Source organism: Orussus abietinus, unplaced genomic scaffold (assembly GCF_000612105.2).
Source record: "Orussus abietinus isolate OABI.00-Male unplaced genomic scaffold, Oabi_2.0 scaffold71, whole genome shotgun sequence".
Classification (NCBI taxonomy): Eukaryota; Metazoa; Arthropoda; class Insecta; order Hymenoptera; family Orussidae; genus Orussus; species Orussus abietinus.
The window spans coordinates 349356-366064 of NW_019394238.1; the positions used below are offsets into that span (position 1 = coordinate 349356).

General features: G+C 41.0%; 2 protein-coding genes across 2 annotated transcripts in view; one reads left to right on the forward strand and one right to left on the reverse strand.

The window, feature by feature from the left end:
* Positions 1–13080, reverse strand: part of LOC105699895 — a 103030-nt gene extending 89950 nt beyond the window's left edge. The window contains exon 1 of the mRNA XM_012425325.2: positions 13000–13080. The gene's annotated coding sequence lies outside the window, so the exon portion shown is untranslated. The remainder of the gene's footprint in view (positions 1–12999) is intronic.
* The window catches only part of LOC105699912, a gene marked incomplete at its 3' end in the record, with an annotated part of 145509 nt that continues 140846 nt past the window's right edge, over positions 12047–16709 (forward strand). The window contains 1 exon segment of the mRNA XM_012425335.2: positions 12047–12383.

Sequence of the window (16709 nt, forward strand, 5' to 3'; positions counted from 1 at the left end):
TTTCGCGTTACTCTTGATTGACCAATATTTCTTGCAACCTTTAATAAGGCACACCGATACGGTCAAGTATTCCTCGCAGAGAAATAAAACGCGAAAGGATTGCATCACAATTCTCTCAGGTTAAATGGCTCTGTGTAATGATTTTGATATTTTCAGTGATAAGCGAAGTTACCAATGAAAAATTTCATTCTTAAGGGGATGTAAAAGTGGCATCTGAGGGGTCGATCGTTCGTGAAACTTTTCGTTGAACTAGGTGTACCGAACCGTTTCATATTATACGACGTGAATGTGGAGTCTATAAAAAAGGTCCTGACACTCATGAAATTTCATTTCTTATGCAACTTATTTAAAATACCTATAGATAGATATTTAAAAATTTGAAATTTCATGAGTTTCAGGACCTCCCTTATAGTCTCCATATTCATGTTGTAAAGCTTAAAACGATTCGGTAAATCCAATTCGGAGAAGAGTTTCATAAACGAAACCTCTTCGACGCCACTTTCACATCACCTTAAGCAGAATTTGGACTCTTATTTCGACAACTAGAAGTTTGGGCAAACCGCATCTCAAACAGGCTTATGTATATATAATTATTGCATCACTTACAATACCTTTATCGCCTGCTACCAAAGTGGGGAACTATGATTCTGTTAGTACAGAAAACAGCCCGGAGAATATTGACTTTGCGTACCAACAGACGCCTTCTTTTCACGTCTTCTTCTTTCTGATCGTTTCGCTGAGTCGTCGGCACGTTCCTCACACAAAATAAAAGAATTCGATATTTAACGCCACAATAATGCCGGAGGAAAACTTCGCTAACTCGCCCGTTACAAAGGAATTAAAACAAAATATATATTTAAAAGTAAAAGCTTGTAATTAACATGGAAAAGTATTAAAAGTACTAACCTTCTAATACTAAACTTTCTTCTGTTTCTACTTCAAGGAGCTTAACAATAGGTAAGATCCCTGTAATTTAAAAAGAGGGATAATGCGATTGTTTTAACTTTCTCCTTCTTTCTGTCCAACAAGTACATCGCTGTTTCTAGGTTACCGCGCTTATCAGAGGTAAAATAACACCGGCAACAATTAAATATTAGTAATAATTAAGTATTAGTATGTTGTATGTTTTACTGTTTCTAGCAGAGTTCATGCTTTTAATATTTTTTATAGAAAATTAAATTTCATCAGTCAGGACCTTCCTTATAGCCTCCATGTTCACATTGTAACATTTGAAACCATTAGGTACATCCAGTTCGTAGAAAAGTTTCATGAACAAGTGACTTTTGAAATGCCATTTTCACATCCCCTTAAAAGGACAAAAAATGGTAACTACTTCTACAATAATTGTTGTTATAGTTTCAACATCAGTATAAACACGCGGGCATATGTAATGACTACAATAAAATTTTTCTATGTGATAATATGTAATTTGAAAACGAATATAAGTAAACGCAGCATCTAAACATGCTGATAGAAAAACATTTCTTATCACAGAATTATAGCACAGCGCCCATGAGAGTCGATCATTGTTTAAGGCTGCAACGTTCTGTATTTTTCCCGTTAAGTTGAAGTTGTTTAACATCGTTTTTATTACCGAAAAGTAGCCTAGGATTTAGACTTTCCCCCTTTAGTCGACGAGCGCTCTTTTTCACGACTTCCTGTTTTCTGTCACCTTGTCCAGCTATTAAGACTGCCTAGCGTTTTGTACACGAAAGCGGAACGAGAATGGGTACCAAGGCTCGGTTATTAGAACTCAAACTTTTTATGAATATTAGCCATCCGGATTTCTCCAAACTGGCCGGCTCGCTTTCTCCGGCTTTCCAGAGTAATTCCCCCGGCACCGCTGAACGTGGAATATCCGTAAATCGTACATAAATGTTTATTAATCGCATCTAAGATATATACAGATATCTATAAACTCTATATTAGATACACTCAAAGGATAAACGTCCAGATATGGTACGTATATATATACTTTAGATATTTTTTTAGATGAATGATAGACGATATACATTTGCTATACCTATAGACCTAATTTAGACAATTAATTTACGTATATTCCGCTTCATGGGTTACCTGGGGATCCCTCGCCATTACATTACGTGCTTTTCGACTCTGCCTTTGCGTTGCGTTATAAAGATGAATTTATTCTTATGAAAAGATGGACGACTCGAATGGATGAAAGTTTAAGGAAGCTCGCCGGAAAACTCATCCAACGTATAAATCGATGTTGCTAGAACGTCGCGATGTCGTGCCAGCTCAACTTACGCGTCTTGCAAAAAGGCAGGAAGAGACTGCAAATGCGGAAACGTCGACCGCAAAGCCGCGTTGCCTCGGACGTTTTGTTTCGCCGTCTACCGATGAAAAAAATGCAAGACCCTTTTCCCAGCCTTTTTCTATTTCCGCTGGAAAATTCTATGCTTATTGCGAGAGCCTCACGACGATTACTCGGGAATGAAGTAGCGCAATTTTCTTCCGTCTTGAGACCGCTGAATGCGTTCACATCGAGGAGGAGTACTCTCGGTTCCGGTTTAGAACTTAGCAAAATACCCACTCAACCCTTGAAGTGGAATATACGTAAATTAATCGTCTAAATTAGGTTTATAGGTATAGCAAATATATATCGTCTACCAAAGCTACTATATATTTTTTATGCGCCAAGAAATAAGTAGATATTCGTAGATCAATAGTGGATATATAATGTTCATCTATAAGAGACATAGATATTTATGATATATATTTTCTAGCCATATAGTTACAAAAGATATTTTTTTAGATAGACGATAGACGATATACATTTGCTATACCTATAGACCTAATTTATACGGGTAATATATGGATATTCCACTTCTTGCGGTGCCTGAATAATTACCATTTTAATGAAACTGGCATAATACGTTTCGTGAGCTCGTTTTTACCTTTACGACATGAAAGGTGATTTAAAAGGTTTAATATCCTAGTCCAGGAGATTCTCGAATACTCAAATTTCTCGAATGAAAAACGGAACGCAGTTGAATTATAATACACACGATTTAAAGAATGGAATTATGTCTAGATTGTCTTATCATAACTAATATTAGCTTAAATACATTGCGGTCTAATTATAATTTAGTTCGCTGGCTTTCCCCACGGCAGCATGTTAAACAATTACCCCGCTAAATTTATTTTCATCATTTTTTAATCACTGTACTCTAATAAAGGCAGCTACCTGTTAAATACAAGGTCGTTCCGCATGAACCGAGAAAAATGCACATTTAAACATATTCTAAAAAAAAAAATGGAACATGAAGCTATTGCCCGCTTAATTTAACATGCTCATTTTACAAAGTTTCTTTCTTTTCTTAAGAAAAAAACAGTAACATTCGAATTCTTCAAACCAAATTAACCGAAACTACCACTTCTCCAACCTTCGGCGCTTGGAATATTACATTCTTTTACATAAAAAATAAAACCCTTAAATCTACTAGAATAATTGCCCTTCCTCCCTTACACTACCCCACTAAATATCACCACGAAATAAAAAAAAATAGACAATATTTTCCTCGACCTCATTGATAGAATAAACTCTAAGACTGAATTAAACCAATGTACGTAATTCACTCAAAAACCGATTACCTGAATTATTGAAAATTAATTCCCAAATTGTTAGTCTATTAAACCAGGTCATATTCTTATCTTATACATATGTTCCTTCTCATTTTCAAATATTACGGCTTCATTCCTAAAGCAGTGAAAGGGTCTGAATTGAGGGAAATAATGGAACCGACTGACATACGGCGCGGTGACCGAGCATCTGGCTAAAATTTCTCCCGGAAAGGCGTGAGGGTCGTAACGTCGGGGGTGTTCCTTTTTGTTTCAGGTTTAGCATTCTCCCTTCTGCCATTCACAGCGATCGTGAAATAATAACGGCATAGTAGAGTCTCGTGGCCGCGGCCGAAACTCGTTGAATTGCATTTGTGCCCGGTGGTTAGCGATTCGCGCGCGACCCTAATGAAATCGACGTGTAAGCCGCGCCACGCGTGCCGCGTTATTATTGTGCGTGCCCAAGCGAATTAGCCCGGTGTGCACAATACACGCCCTATACGTATCGTGTACACCCCGTGCAAGTTATACGGACCTCGTGCGATGTCTTGCATGGATGAGACCGTCGTTCCAGCTCGATTACTCCGTTTTCCTCCGTCCGTAATGAGATAAACCGAAACGTCCTCAAGAATATTAGTAATATTATTCATCAGTAACCACGCGATGTTTGGAATAATACTGTGATTATCAAAAACCACCGTAAAACTTAACTGACACAACCGAATTAAACTTTGAAATACATAGGAAATATTTATTTCACCTCGGTCCACGTTTAACCCCCATTATTTTATCATGTGTCGGAAATAGATCAGGAATTAAGTGGTATTATTTTGTATCATGCGATTCACAGTTAATTCTTAAAGTATTTTGAAGTATAATCGGCAGGGTGTAAAGACTAAGTTCGGGTAATATTGATTTTTTTTTATGATTTTATGGTCATTCTATTTCATTATACGTGGATATATGTTATATTTTATTTTTCAAAAATAACACGAAGCAATCTGTACAATATAATGTGTTGAAATCAGGCTGTAGACATTTGTTATGTACTTTTTATCTCCATTTAAATTAAATTTATTGTCAAGTTTGGAGTAACATTTTGAAGCTTATTACAAATCTATGATTTTTGTTGCACACATTAAAGAGCTTAATATTTCAATTTTATATTCTTCTGTATACGAACGAAGAACGTGCCTCCTGATTGAATCATAGCCACTAATAATGTATTATTACGCAGACGGAAATATACTTGCAATAAAAACAGAGAGAATCGCAGGTACGGAGTATCTGAAAAAACTTTTCTACGCATTGTATACTCCTTGCCGCGCCGTATCACGGAAATAAACGGCTTATTTGCTGTAAATTCGTAACTGTATGCCGTTCCTAGTCCCCTGATGTTGTGTGTATTATTTCTTTAATATTAAACACTCACGTAGCATTTTCTAGGTGTCCTGAAAGTCCCGTTTGAAGCGGCCTACCTTACATTTCAACGTTTTTATCAAAGTATACCTATACAAATTTCTAAGCAGTATTTCCACTTCACTTTCAACCATAAATCAGACAATTATGTCGGGTGGTTAAAATTCACCAAACAGTAAAACGGTATGAAGTAAAGGACGCATTCGTGCATCCACTATACGTCAGAATTGTTTAACTTTCAACGGAATATTTTAATTTCCATTATTCGGACGTGCCCCAGTTAACCGGACTGCGAAATACGAGCATTTTCACAAAGCGCGAGATGAAATCTATTATGCACGTTAAGCGAATACGTTCGAATCGAAAAAGGGGAATTGCCAGAAAAAGTCCGTCCGCGGAACGTTTGAAAGTTCGGTGACGGCAACGGGCAGAATTGCATCAAGGGTGTCCCCATTTCTCTTTGATCGGTGCAACCCTCCACCATATCGGATCGAGTTAGAATGCTTATCCCCCGCGATTCGTCAGCGTTGTGCTGCAGCTGACTCGGCTGTGCTGAATGCGCTGCGATTTCGATACAGACACCCAGCATGCCAATTCTCGAGGCGTCCTACCACTCGGTAGAACAAATAAAGTTTGGAGCATTTATCATCTTGTCCCTATCATTACCCGAGTGACATACCTCCACGATAAATAAATAAATTTTTGACGAAAACTCAAATAAAAAAAATAAATAAAGCTTCCATATTCACGTGGAAAAATTTGAAATGAATCGGTACATCTAATTCAGATAATACTTTAGCGAACGATTTGACTCCTCAGATATATATAGGCTGACTCTTTCATATCACCTTAAAGCTTCCCAATTGCGATAACATCGTCAATGATATGCGCAATTCTGTTATTTATGTATGTACTGACATTTCTTCTAAAACCTATAGAAATTATAGGGATATACGAGAGTAACGTACGTCCGTCCCTCACGCAGGATACGGGTAATTCACTCAAATAAATCCAACGTCAAACAAAAGCAACATATAAAACCCAGCAAGAGAACAAAAGAATGTGCTCTAAATCCTCGTCTCATAAAAATGTAAAATATCGACATCTGCAGCCGAGAAAACTTCGTTATCAATGTCCCAATTCCTAGCGAGCCGAGCAACCCTTCGACACGTGAGCCTCGTTGGGGGCATAATCGGTGTAAATCCCGAGTGTCGCGTCACAGCTGGGTCACACTAGGTCACACTAGGTCACACTAGGTGCGTTTCGAGTCGAATATAGGCCAGTCGCCCAGCGTTTCCCTCTTGGTCGGGAAAATCCCGTCGAATTTGTTGACCGAAGGTATCGATTGGGTCATTTCGCTCCGTGTGACCGGCCGGGCAGCGTGACCTGAATCGGGGTCACGTCACAGCGGCGATTAACCGGGACGTTTTAACGATAATGGTTTAGATATGCGTAGGCAGGGTGGAGGGTGCCCACGCGTAATCTGCGCCTAGATATACACACTTTAAGATGATATGAAACACGCTGAGAAATTTGATCGAGATGGATAAGTTAAATTCATCTATACCCTTTTTGGTGGTAACGTCATTTTGAATACTCAAGTGTTAACATAAGCTGGCACGTCCCTTTACCGACATTTATGTTTATGTTGAAGTCTTTTACAGTCTACGTTGAGAATCATACGAACTGAAACATTCCATATGTCATTTCAGCAAAGTAATGATAAAGAGGTCGACGTAAAACTGTCGAAATCCCGTGAATTCTTTATTCTAATGACTATTTAGGATTTTTTACGGTATTGTTCAAGCTAGATCCCGAAACTCTTGATTTTCGATTCTAAGCCTCCAAGAAGCGTAAAACATGGAAAACGTGCACGGGCCACGCCATGTTGGTTCTAGTCCATGATAAATAAATAAATGTTTGATGAAGAATGAAATTTCGTGAGTTTCAGGATCTACTTCAGGACCTCCATATTCCCGTGGTAAAATTTGAAACGAATCGGTACACCCAATTTGGAGAAAACTCACCGACGATTTGACTTCTCAGATGTATATAGGCTGTCTCTTTCAGGTCACCTTAACGCAGGTTACGCGGAAACGTATTTCTGGCTGGGACTTCTAATCAGGTGGGCCTCATAGTCGGTATCGCGACACACCGCATCTTGCACCCCGTTATCGCAAAACCCATAAAGATATCGACGTGTAAAGTATCGATCGCCGCAGATCGCTCCCTGGAGAATGACCATCGGAAAAAAAAAGGGCACGACTTGCAGATACGTTAACCGTAAATACTCGGCCAACAGACCGCGAGTTGTCGGTGGGATTCTGCTCTATTTACTAATCAATTTGACGGCTCGAGATGTCTCGTCAATGGGAGTCTGTTTCGACTGAACGGGAGCGAGTGCAACCCGGCAGCGAAATCGGTTGGCTTCGCTCCTCTTCTTGCTCGTTGCCACTTTCATGTGTTCAACGAAGGAAAAAAAAAAGAAAAAAATAATCGAGCTTCTTGCGCCAACTGTTTCGCAGATCGGGAACGTTGAAACGAGAACCAGATGCTAAAGGAAAGACGATCGGAACGTTTCGTCAAGACGATGACTCGGGGTGTCAATTATCGTTCGTTTCGTGGGTTTCCCTGAAATTCGAGAAGGGTCAATTTTTAATTCAAATTAATGGAGAACATGAACCTGTACCGTGGGAGATTTTTAAGTTACTGGAAGAACCATTATCTTGAAAATGATTGAAAATTTTACTAATACCCCCAACGTGGACGCCATGCGTTGATTCCAATAGATTAATTGCGTTCGGTGTAATGTGTGACGATGGTGTCACTCTCGGATTGAGTTAATTTCCTAGATAGAGTTCCATCACGTACAGGTGTATTGTGGTCAAGAACTGAACAAATAGATCATTATGGTGGTCCGTTCCCTTTTGATATGCCGAAGTGAGAAATATAGTTGTGGACGTGAACACCTTCCCTGTAGATATGGTATCGCCAAGGCATGATGGGAATCATGTCCACCAGTATACTCGATTTTCATTGTCAGTCATCTGTTGGTACGCACTAGGTGTATATGTGTACGTATCAAAAGTAAATATTCCTAATGAGAGAACAGCACGAATGACTTTGTCGTTAGTAATCGTGGGCAGTAATGTCGACAAAAATCGGACTTTATCGTGATAGGCAAATGATATTATCTGTCAAGAACGGCGTATACTAAAATTACACACTTCACGGTGAAAACAATACTGTTACGTATTTTATATTTGACGTATGTTACGTAATTTCCTTTTATGTCAGTGACGAACCAAACACCTCTACTTCCAAGATCTTCTAAGAATGATCTGCCGTTGATTTCGTGAAAACATTTCTTTCTTCCTTTCACGAAACTTTCATTAAACCTGAAATACAACCGAACGTCGCGCTGTAGGCGGGCATTAGAGGCCATTATGACGTTGGTGGATATTTTTCTCGTAGAAAAATATAAAATCGGTGTCAGTTCGTGCGAGTGGCACGGCTGGCAGGAAACCGTGCGAGAAATCCGCTCGTCTTAGTTCCATTTTCGCGGTTCTCATGCGGCACTTTCGTTAGAATCGCGTGTCTGTACGAAGGGTGCTACGACTTCGAATTCACTGCCAGACTAGTTCCTTCATAATTCACAAACTATTCAGGGAACGCGAACGTTTCGAGAGGACCGAGCCACCGTACACGCTGTTGTAAGTGAAAATGCAATGAGGCGTCAGGCATGCGGTCGGTGAATTATGTATTTATCAAATTTCCTTTGAATTCGTCGATTCGGACGACAAAAATGATGTTTACGTTGGTGATTGCGCAAATACTCAGCGAACAAATATCGGGATAAATAGGGAACATGCATTTAAACGGCTGATAACGATTTCCCCGTCCTATGTTTGTTGGTAACGGTGCACGGAATGTACCCTGCACAGAAATTTGAACAGCGACAGAACAAACGAGAAAGTAGAGGCTGTAGATAAATATTGATCTATTTTTTTTTACGCTTTCAAAAGTTTAAAATCGTGGACCGGGTCCACCCATATATAACCAAATGTAATAATCGAATTTAATAGCCGAATTAACTTTAAACGAACAATACCTTCAACCGACCAAGATACTTCCTGAGCTTGCATAATGCTCGGTATATAGTTTAAGTGTTTCTTTATTGAAATGGTTACGGTGATTTTGGTCAAAGTAATTATCCTACAGTTCTATTTTATAGAATATAAAATGTATAGATGAGGCTAAAAGAAAATATTGATTTTCTTTTTTATTCTATAATGACATTTTATATTCTATAAAGTAGAACTATGCAGACTTCCTCGAATTGCGTGTCTAATTAGTAGCTTGTTTTAGTATCTATAATTAGTACCCATCACAGATGGATTACTGAACGTACCTTACTTTAAAACACTGTTTCCCACTTTAGACTGAATTTTACACGGATAAAGATGTCCAAATGCACATGGATAAAGACAGAAACGCGTCTTCATTTTTTCTGTGGCGGTAAAACTTTTTTCCAACTATATCACGTTGTGAAGAACAAGCCATGACGGGTAAGTAATTATACGCAGAATAAATAACCAATTAAAAAGTAAAGAACAACTTAGAATACTAAAATTGAAAAGCGTTATTTATTAACAGCATCTTCTACATTTTTATTTGTAGTCGACCGTAACACTCTCTCATCTAACGTTCTTTATTTTGTCCATTCTTAATTCGGTTCTCAAATATTGGTAATGTTTTCAAAGAAAAAATAAACACTATTTGACAAAACTTGTATTGCACGGTCGCAAGTAAAGTATAAATGAATAACATCCTCGATTAATGTACGTAAAAAGTTGTGATAGACCATTAACACAATTAAGGAAATCTCATCCTTTGAAAGTTTTACCAGCCAGTCCATGCGACCGTCATGACAATGATTTAATTCACGAAAGCAAATCCCCATTGTGTTAAGAGGGCAAAAATTCTTATGTAAATACCCATTGTTTAACGTATGTCGGAGCGGTGTTTCTCTTTTCCCAACGTATTTTAACAGCGTGATAACCTAATATGTCAGTAAAGAGTTGAAAGTAAGGGGAGCAACATTCTCCGTTTTTCTCAGATCGTTAGATCCTGCCTCTCTCCTTCTCGGATATCCCGAAGCACCGGGAAATGAAACGAAGATGTACATTTCGTGGCTGTGAGCATCATCAGGAGTTTATTTAAGATTTAGGTTGGCTTCAATTGGAACCTGGCCTGTGGCTGAAAGCCTTTGAGATTTCCTTATTTTAAACGAATACGTCCCTTCTCCGACTCATCGAGTGTACGGGAAAGATAGAGAAAATTAAAGGGACCTTCGAATCGAAACGGATTTCCACTCCCCTTTTATTTATTTATCATCTACTTTCTTTTCATTTATTCTCTCTGCGTACGACTGATGTTCGTTTTGCCGCAGGGAGTGAGAGAAAGAGAGGACGCGAGCGCGAATGTGGAGGAAAGAAAAGGAGAGCAAGAGGGCCAGCGAGTGGAACGATACATACGATGTTTCAAAATCCAGGGTTTTGTTTAACCACCGCTGGACGCGGTAACACTTTCTGTTAATGCTTTTCCGCAATGTGACCAACCACTGAGTACATACTTGTTTTTGTTCGCAACGATGCCCAAATGAGTTAAATTAATTGTATGCCTGCAATTACACGCGGCAGGGAGAAATCAAAACAGTCGACACGACAAAGGTTAAGCGATTCAAGTTAAAGTATTTTACTCTATCGCCAATATCGTTAAGAATATTCGAATCAAAATGTCTTGCAACATTTCAAGGAAAAATGCTCATGTAACGTATTAAAATTAGTACCTTCCGCCGCTATTTTATAATATGTTCAGTTTATGAAAATACAAAGCCGGCATTCTCTGAGGTACCATTTTGAAGAGATAAAGGAAATATATACATTCCCGGCTAGAAAACGAAGCTACGAGTAGAGAGCAAGTAAAGAGAATGTCATTAAAACCTAATACTCATAATTAAGATGTACCGGCTTTGTACCGTGTAACGTAATACCACACATATATAAATGTTCACGTCTGGAAGTAACTCCTATGAAATGTCTTATACCTTAACAGGAAACTCGGTAAAGTTTCGTACCAAATTACATACACGTGCAACATTTATAAGCATACGTGTAGACGGTATGTATGTGTGAACACCATCGAAATCTTTGCGTGAAATATCGGCACTTCAATAAAATAACTATTGGACGTTTAATATTTCGATCACGTATAGTGCATCGCCGGCAGAATAACGAGAGATTGAAGTTATTGATATAAATTCATGAATTAACGTCAATTGCCTAAAACTCCCCGTTTGTATATTTTTTATTTCACATATGATCCCACGAATGTTATTTTATTATATTTATTTGCTACTTTTCTTGGTAAGAACGTTATAACGGGGCTCGCCAAATATTTATTTATTTCCAGTTATATATTTTATTTTTCAGCCAATACGCGATTTACCGATTTGGCAAAAGTATCCGATTTCGTTCTATTGATGGGCGAATAAATTGTATTTCTTGTTCCTTCGGGAGGCTCAACAATTTAACTTAGAAAAGAATGAGTTTGTTTTTGCAAAACATAACTCCGCAAGAGAAAACTTATTCGGTGCAAGTTTTCCGCCGAAAGTGTTCCGATGCGATTTAATCTCCAACGAACATACCGAGAGATACTTCATCAGACATAGAATACCGATCTCTGTATTTAAAGTAGTTTCAATGTCTCTAGGAAGCGGTACCTCGTCAGTTAAATAGGATATTAAAAGGTCTCGACGGTCATAAAAAATGAAAAATAACCGAGCCAGTGGTTGCCAGATCACTTTCTCGGGTTTTGAGAGGCACTGCCACTCCGTCTCCGTCGGGCCCCCTATATCCGTCGTTTCCTACCTCGTTCGCTCCGTTTACGTGTCTCCGTCTCTCTCCCTCGGGCGCACGGGTGGCGCCCTCTGTCCTCGTCGCTCGCACTCTCCCTCCGCGGTCGGGCTTCCAATCAGGCGCGGTGCGCATCGCCCCCACTCCTCTCGCCGGCGACTCGCAGCCCGCGTCGCCAGTCTCCAACGAACACTCGTAGCGCGTCGATGCCGCGTTGCCGTCCGGTCTTTCGGACATCGCGCAACCCTGCGCTGAGTTTTTCGCTCTCCGCCGCGCGCCTGGCGCCCGCGGACAGAATTCCCGCGGGGCCGATTCGCGAGCCCGACTCGAGGGTGCCAATCGTCGGCGGGTCCCCGACGGAGCCGCCGCTCTTCGGTGATTTGTTTTGACACGTGTGTGGGCTGCCATATTGGATTACCGCATCGCCCAGGACGCGGCCACGCGCGAGCTCGCGCTAGACGAGAGGTGAGTCTTCCGAGTCTGTTTCTCTCGCTCCCTTTCGCGATTGCGCGCCAAGGGAGCGAGTCGACTCCTAATCCGTTCCCAATCGCTTCCTGGGGCTCGAGGCGCATTTGCGATTCAGACCCGCCAGGGACTTGTTCGATCCCTCGGAAGGCGAAGGGATGAAAGCTCGAGCGCGACTCGCCGACTTCCATGGAGCGCGGAACGGATGCGCTCGATCGGCGCGGCCGTCCTTCTCACTCGCACGCGTAGCGTTGCCGGAAAGCGAGAAAGAGAGAAGAGACGGCGCGTCGGGCGCCGCTCCGATTTCGCTGCTAGACGAAATCGACCAAGGCTCGGGACCGCCACCACCGAATCTTACATTGGCGTTCCCAATGTCATTTTACACTTAACTTCGCACAATTTGAGAGGGTGACGTCACGCGAGGAGTGTTTCTCAACCGGCGTGTTCCCTGACCTGTCTTGGGGTCGCGTCAGGACGTGTTCCGACGCGTGACGCGCACCTTAACGCGGAAAGCATGGAAGACGTTGGTCGGAAAAGTGCAAGGTTGCCGCCCTGCGGAACTGTCGTTGGCATGTGGCTATCAGAGGGAAAAGGATATTCTCATTGGTTTCGATACCTTTTTCCTTGTCTCCTGTTGGATTAACCTTCGTGCGTCGGTAGACGATGAACGCCGGCCGAGCTTCCGAGTATCCTTCTCGAAACCGTCCGAGCTTCTTTTTGTTCCGGAGTCCTCGCAACCTCTTCCAAGGCCTCCAGACGGGCGAATCCGGTTTTCAGACAAGGCAGGCCCCTCTGGAGGATTCGTCTAGGCGACGCGAAGCCGCTTTTCAGCCCCGCAACCCCCTTCGTGGGCCGAAGGGGTGAGCGCTCCAAACGGTCCGACTTTCGACCGAAGTGCGGAAGCGGCCATTCTACGCGTCTCTTTTCGCTCTTCCTCTCTCCTCTCTCTGACACAAAGCGTCTGACGGAAGATGTCGCGTCTGGCGAGATTCCGACCGTCCAAATCGACTTACAATCGGGTCGCTCTCAGTTTTCATTATTCCGGAGCTGTTAGCGTTCTTGTCGGATGTCAATCTGATCGACCGAACTCGATGGGATCTTCAAAGTGGAGGAGCTTATGATCGAATGTTCGATGTTGCAAATGGCCATTTTCGTCGCGGTGGTTCAGAAAGCTATAAATTATTGTAAGTCGCATGGAGCTGAACCTCTGAGCCCTCAAAAGTACTATTAAATGTGCCCATAATTATGAAAGTGGTCTAAGTCAAAATTAAAAAAAAAATGAGTTTATCAGTTATTTCACGCCATATTATTTCAAACGAAATTAATTCAATGTAATTTCGAAACAAAAAATATATGACTTTAGACCACTTTCATAATTATGGGCTCAATTGTCGTTGGGAAAAATTTTTCTCACTGTTGACACGGTTGTTTACTCGCATATTGGGGAATGGATACTAGTAGTAATGGTAAAGCAGTAAATGGACATTAGTAGTAATGGTAGCGGTAGCAGTAGCAGGAGTAGGGTGAAAATTCCACTTAAGGTGAAGTGAAATACGTCGAGGAACTTGATCGACTTCGATAAAGAAGATTTTTCTAAACCCCTACGTTGCCGACGTTCGTTTTTATATCGGCAGCTGGGTCGAATTGTATTGGGTAGTGCACTAAATGGCATACTCCACCTGTCGTTTACGTACAATAATAATAAAGAAATCGAAGTAAAACTCTAGAAATCCCCTGGATTCATGCTTTCTGAGGCCCTGATTGATTGCAGAGGGACCCCCTGCGACATCTATGATTTCCAGGTCAATTAAATTTCTACTCCGAGATCTCGTATTCCCATCGTTTTAGCATAGAAGCGCATAAGACACTTTTTTACCATTATCCCGCTCAAATGCGAGTTTATCGATTACCAGAGTGTTCTAAATTGTAGTAAAATTGTCCTGACACTTTCGTTTCTCATAACAGAGCCTTAAATAATTGGATATCGATCGCTTGACGCTATTTTGGTTCTGGCAGTGATTCTGATATTCATGTTTATGTTTATATACTTTCAAAGCTGTTTAAGTTGTAAGGTACCACACTCACAAGGCTGCTCATTAGCCGCGTGATGAATGTACCTGCACTTATGGCACGGTGGCGTACAGGTGGTCAGTAGTGAAAGGGTTGAATAAATTAGCTCCTTAATCAAAGCATAGGACAGTCGTTACGGACAAATACGTATCTATAAGTACCAAGATAACAAATTTGATAGTAAACAATAAATAAGACTGAATAATGAAACGAACAATATGATTATTTTTAATTCTCCATTTATTTTGCAACCCCTAATTTTCTGAATGCATCTCATTTTTCACTTTTCCCGGCTTATTTCGGGATCCTTGAACCGGATAGAATCGCTTTTCGGACGACATTAACTTTTAGGAAATTCACGTCGACGTCGCGGAATTGGTTTTTCACGTCTTCTCGTGTTAAGTTGGAAAAACGGGTATGAAAACTTGAGGTAATTTATGGGTTCTCGGGGGGGAGAACGCAAAGTTGATCAGTTACTTCCTTCCTTTCTCCTTCTTGTCTGCAATATCGCTATAAAGCGAGATACAGGAAGACTAAGAGCACTTCTGTTTCGCAATATTTGCACGTCCAACATTTCCGTAAACTTGAGCCGATCGCCTTACAAGGTTGAGGTAGGTTATTTAAATTGAGTTTCGTTGGGCATGAACATCAATGTGAACATCTTAATTCAGTAACTGTTGTAAAGTAACGGCATATTACGGGCTGCTTCGAAAAAGTTGCTCTAAAGCGTTTAACGCGCTTCATTAATTATCGATATCTTGTTCAATGCCTTATCTGTATCGTGCGGCACAAATTGATCAAGTGTACACGGGACATTTTTTTTTTTTTAATCTCATTCTGTCCCAATGTTCAGAGAAGTCGATCTGGGAAAGTCGGTGAAATGGAAGATAAAAGCACGTGGGCGAAGTCAAAGAAAGCGAGGCGGGCAATGATCGCGCGTCAGCCGGCACGTAGCGCCGAACGGAGGGGACGCGTTTCCCTCCACCTCGTTGGGAATTCGCATTTAATGCCCCCGGCTTTTACGATCCGGCGTAAACGCGTAACGATAATTCTTTTATGCCCACCGGCTAGGGCGTCCTGCCGCGATATATATATANTCATATATATGTATCCCCACCCTCGGCGGAGAATAAATTAAAGGCGCGGGATAAGCGCGTGGCGTAACCGCGGAAGCTTGACCGTGGGAAGCGAGCAAAACGCACCGACGGGGGAGGAAGCGACCCCTTCGAGAGAGGGAAGTTTCCGTCTTTCCGGGTTGTCCCCGAGGGGGGATGAGACCTGCGGGAGCTGAATGCAGGGGAGAACATTAGGTGTTTATGGGCGGATTGAAAAGGATCGTCGTCGGCGACGTTCGTGAGTTAGAAATGTTACGATCTCCAAGGAAGCGGCATCGTTTAAAGGAAGTTTGTCTGACATGTTCCATACTGATATTTCGAAATCTGAATTCGGACTTTTACAATATCAGTCTTCAATTTTCCTTCGAGGTTAATTTAAATACTCGAAGATTGTGTATAAGCTTTCAAGGCATGCATTGAATGATTCTCTGGAAAATGGCAAAAATTAAAATCGAATTTTACTCGTTTTTTAAAATGCTTTTGCAATGGGCCAGCTACGAAGAGCGATGGTTCTTTAAGACATGCATCGATAAAAAAAGAGTTAGAAAGGTTACGATCTAGAAGGAAGGGGCATTGTTTAGAGGAAGTTTTCCTATTTTTGCGCAATTTTCGTTAATTCCGTGGACGTGTTGAAATTGAGTATCGATGAACGTCTGTGGCAATTTGTTGAAGTTGTTAAGCCCGACGTTGCCCTGACTCGATTTATTTTTTCCTTTTTCTTTATAATTCGGTCAGAAATCTCTCGTAAGCTCACTTCCAGGCCACGTAACGATCAAGGTTGGCATAAACTTGTTTTTTTTTTTTACGAAAAGCCCAGTCCAATGATTTTAAACGGTTTTAACCATATTTGCTGGTTTTTACCTCCTAAATCGTTGCCTGAAAAACAGTGGTTAGAACCTGGTTTAAACCATATTTAAACCGGGTTCTTTCCATTGCTTTATCTCGAGGATGCGTAGGAACGAAAATATGTTCGAATGCCAGCTACACCGTAGATAGGTTAGAATTCATTTTAATTTATTTGGAGGTAAGTGGAGCGCACGTGTAGGTACAGGGTACATACAATATTAGAATAAATTCTACGCTACATACATTCTGATGGATTTTATACGGTGGTTTTAACCGGTTAAAACCGAATGGATTT